Raw genomic sequence first — 5,245 nt, 5'->3', positions numbered from 1 at the left:
TCCTCTCCAACAGTTTACTACACACACTCACCAAACACTGCCTCTCCACCAGTTTACTACACACACCAAACACTTCCTCTCCACCAGTTTACTACACACACTCACCAAACACTGCCTCTCCACCAGTTTACTTCACTCACCAAACACTGCCTCTCCACCAGTTTACTACACACACACACCAAACACTTCCTCTCCACCAGTTTACCACACTCACCAAACACTGCCTCTCCACCAGTTTACTACACACACTCACCAAACACTTCCTCTCCACCAGTTTACTACACACACTCACCAAACACTGCCTCTCCACCAGTTTACTACACACACACACCAAACACTTCCTCTCCACCAGTTTACCACACTCACCAAACACTGCCTCTCCACCAGTTTACTACACACACTCACCAAACACTGCCTCTCCACCAGTTTACTACACACACCAAACACTTCCTCTCCACCAGTTTACTACACACACTCACCAAACACTGCCTCTCCACCAGTTTACCACACTCACCAAACACTGCCTCTCCACCAGTTTACTACACACACTCACCAAACACTGCCTCTCCACCAGTTTACTACACACACTCACCAAACACTTCCTCTCCACCAGTTTACCACAATCACCAAACACTTCCTCTCCACCAGTTTACCACACTCACCAAACACTTCCTCTCCACCAGTTTACCACAATCACCAAACACTTCCTCTCCACCAGTTTACTACACTCACCAAACACTTCCTCTCCACCAGTTTACTACAATCACCAAACACTGCCTCTCCACCAGTTTACTTCACACACTCACCAAACACTTCCTCTCCACCAGTTTACTACAATCACCAAACACTGCCTCTCCACCAGTTTACTTCACACACTCACCAAACACTGCCTCTCCACCAGTTTACTACACACACTCACCAAACACTTCCTCTCCACCAGTTTACTTCACTCACCAAATACTTCCTCTCCACCAGTTTACTTCACTCACCAAACACTTCCTCTCCACCAGTTTACCACACTCACCAAACACTTCCTCTCCACCAGTTTACTTCACACACACACCAAACACTGCCTCTCCACCAGTTTACTTCACACACTCACCAAACACTTCCTCTCCACCAGTTTACTTCACACACACACCAAACACTGCCTCTCCACCAGTTTACTTCACACACTCACCAAACACTTCCTCTCCACCAGTTTACTTCACACACACACCAAACACTTCCTCTCCACCAGTTTACTACACACACCAAACACTTCCTCTCCACCAGTTTACTACACACACCAAACACTTCCTCTCCACCAGTTTACTACACACACCAAACACTTCCTCTCCACCAGTTTACTACACACACTCACCAAACACTGCCTCTCCACCAGTTTACTTCACTCACCAAACACTTCCTCTCCACCAATTTACTACACACACTCACCAAACACTGCCTCTCCACCAGTTTACTTCACTCACCAAACACTGCCTCTCCACCAGTTTACTACACACACTCACCAAACACTGCCTCTCCACCAGTTTACTACACACACACACCAAACACTTCCTCTCCACCAGTTTACCACACTCACCAAACACTGCCTCTCCACCAGTTTACTACACACACTCACCAAACACTTCCTCTCCACCAGTTTACTACACACACTCACCAAACACTGCCTCTCCACCAGTTTACTACACACACACACCAAACACTTCCTCTCCACCAGTTTACCACACTCACCAAACACTGCCTCTCCACCAGTTTACTGCACACACTCACCAAACACTGCCTCTCCACCAGTTTACTACACACACCAAACACTTCCTCTCCACCAGTTTACTACACACACTCACCAAACACTGCCTCTCCACCAGTTTACCACACTCACCAAACACTGCCTCTCCACCAGTTTACTACACACACTCACCAAACACTGCCTCTCCACCAGTTTACTACACACACTCACCAAACACTTCCTCTCCACCAGTTTACCACAATCACCAAACACTTCCTCTCCACCAGTTTACCACAATCACCAAACACTTCCTCTCCACCAGTTTACCACAATCACCAAACACTTCCTCTCCACCAGTTTACTACACTCACCAAACACTTCCTCTCCACCAGTTTACTACAATCACCAAACACTGCCTCTCCACCAGTTTACTTCACACACTCACCAAACACTTCCTCTCCACCAGTTTACTACAATCACCAAACACTGCCTCTCCACCAGTTTACTTCACTCACCAAACACTTCCTCTCCACCAGTTTACCACACTCACCAAACACTGCCTCTCCACCAGTTTACTACACACACTCACCAAACACTTCCTCTCCACCAGTTTACTTCACTCATCAAACACTTCCTCTCCACCAGTTTACTTCACACAATCACCAAACACTGCCTCTCCACCAGTTTACTACACACACTCACCAAACACTTCCTCTCCACCAGTTTACTTCACTCACCAAACACTTCCTCTCCACCAGTTTACTTCACTCACCAAACACTTCCTCTCCACCAGTTTACTTCACTCACCAAACACTTCCTCTCCACCAGTTTACCACACTCACCAAACACTGCCTCTCCACCAGTTTACTACACACACTCACCAAACACTTCCTCTCCACCAGTTTACTTCACTCATCAAACACTTCCTCTCCACCAGTTTACTTCACACAATCACCAAACACTTCCTCTCCACCAGTTTACTTCACACACTCACCAAACACTTCCTCTCCACCAGTTTACTTCACTCACCAAACACTTCCTCTCCACCAGTTTACCACACTCACCAAACACTGCCTCTCCACCAGTTTACTTCACACACTCACCAAACACTTCCTCTCCACCAGTTTACTTCACTCACCAAACACTTCCTCTCCACCAGTTTACCACACTCACCAAACACTGCCTCTCCACCAGTTTACTTCACACACTCACCAAACACTGCCTCTCCACCAGTTTACCACAATCACCAAACACTTCCTCTCCACCAGTTTACTTCATACACTCACCAAACACTTCCTCTCCACCAGTTTACTTCACACACTCACCAAACACTTCCTCTCCACCAGTTTACTTCACTCACCAAACACTTCCTCTCCACCAGTTTACTTCACACACTCACCAAACACTTCCTCTCCAACAGTTTACCACACTCACCAAACACTGCCTCTCCACCAGTTTACTACACACACCAAACACTGCCTCTCCACCAGTTTACTACACACACTCACCAAACACTGCCTCTCCACCAGTTTACCACACTCACCAAACACTGCCTCTCCACCAGTTTACCACACTCACCAAACACTGCCTCTCCACCAGTTTACCACACTCACCAAACACTGCCTCTCCACCAGTTTACCACACTCACCAAACACTGCCTCTCCACCAGTTTACCACACTCACCAAACACTGCCTCTCCACCAGTTTACTACACACACTCACCAAACACTGCCTCTCCACCAGTTTACTTCACACACTCACCAAACACTGCCTCTCCACCAGTTTATTACACACACTCACCAAACACTTCCTCTCCGCCAGTTTACTACACACACCAAACACTGCCTCTCCACCAGTTTACTACACACACTCACCAAACACTGCCTCTCCACCAGTTTACTACACACACTCACCAAACACTTCCTCTCCACCAGTTTACTACACACACCAAACACTTCCTCTCCACCAGTTTACTACACACACTCACCAAACACTGCCTCTCCACCAGTTTACTACACACACCAAACACTTCCTCTCCACCAGTTTACTTCACTCACCAAACACTTCCTCTCCACCAGTTTACTTCACACACTCACCAAACACTTCCTCTCCACCAGTTTACTTCACACACTCACCAAACACTTCCTCTCCACCAGTTTACTTCACACACTCACCAAACACTTCCTCTCCACCAGTTTACTTCACTCACCAAACACTTCCTCTCCACCAGTTTACCACACTCACCAAGCACTTCCTCTCCACCAGTTTACTTCACACACTCACCAAACACTTCCTCTCCACCAGTTTACTACACACACTCACCAAACACTTCCTCTCCACCAGTTTACTACACACACTCACCAAACACTGCCTCTCCACCAGTTATAAGCATCACTGTACAGTTTACAGTCTTGTTTTCAGAAGCGTTACCAGCCTGAACGCAGATTAACCACACACACACACACCTCCCTGGGTGTGCCTCTTTAACAGTTCAGTTTCATCTTAGCCACACTCGCTACACTCGTCCTCGTCAATACGTACGCTATTATTAGAGGACATACTTGCGAGAATTCACAAATGTATTCCTGAGATCTTCAAGCGAGTCCCTGTGGCGCAGTGGAAAGCGCGTTGGACTTCTAATCCAAAGGTCCCGGGTTCGACCCCCGGCAGGGATGAGCCACTGAGATGAGCATAATAATCCATAAACACCTCATCCTTACGAGGCAAGAAGTGAATATGATGTATGTTCCTAAACCTTCAGGCAGCGGCATATTTTACTAGGACGAGTTTAATTTGGTTAATGCTTTTATGCTTCTTATTAATGTGAGTGTATGTATGTATTCATGTTGAGTGCATGTATGTGTTTGTGTGCGTGTGTATTTACTACTCGTATCTGCAGAATAGACCTATTAGCTCTTGGACCCCGCCTTTCTAAACAATTTATTTTTCAACTGTTATGTCTACTACATAGACATACTTAAACTCGCGCGCACTCACACACACATCTCCACGAAGCAGCCCGTAGCAGTTGTCTAACTCCCAGCTACCTATTTACTGCTACATGAACAGATGCATCAGGGTGAAAGAAATTCTGCCCATTTGTTTCTGCCTCTGCTGGGATTCGAACACGGGCCCTAAATACTACGACCCCAGAGCGCTGTCCGCTAATCCGCAAACCCTCATGTACTCACCTAGTTGCACTCACTTAGTTGTGCTACTGCTTCCCTTGAGCTTTGACTCTTTGGTCCCGCCTCTCAAACGTCAATCTACTCGTGTACAGATTCCTAAGCTTCTCGAGCTCTATCATATCTACATTTAAAACTGTGTATGGAGTCAGCCTCCACCACATCACTTCCTAGTGCATTCCATTTACTAACTACTCCGACACTGAAAACGTTCTTTCTAATCTCTCTGTAGCTCATTTGGGTACCTAGCTTCCACCTGTGTCCCCTTGTGCAGGTACCACCAGTGTTAAAAAAGAAATTCTTGTCTAAACTGTCAATTCCTCTGAGA

The 5,245-nt window shown here is 46.7% G+C and overlaps 1 non-coding gene across 1 annotated transcript; it reads left to right on the top strand.

The window, feature by feature from the left end:
• The first annotated feature begins 4,334 nt into the window (after positions 1 to 4,334).
• TRNAR-UCU (transfer RNA arginine (anticodon UCU)) lies at positions 4,335 to 4,407 on the top strand. Its single transcript has one exon. It is a non-coding gene; the product is annotated as a tRNA-Arg (tRNA).
• The last annotated feature ends 838 nt before the right edge of the window (positions 4,408 to 5,245 follow it).

This window comes from Procambarus clarkii, chromosome 6, assembly GCF_040958095.1.
Source record: "Procambarus clarkii isolate CNS0578487 chromosome 6, FALCON_Pclarkii_2.0, whole genome shotgun sequence".
Taxonomy (NCBI): Eukaryota; Metazoa; Arthropoda; class Malacostraca; order Decapoda; family Cambaridae; genus Procambarus; species Procambarus clarkii.
Note: the sequence above shows the minus strand (reverse complement) of the source record. Positions and strands in the feature narration are given on the sequence as shown.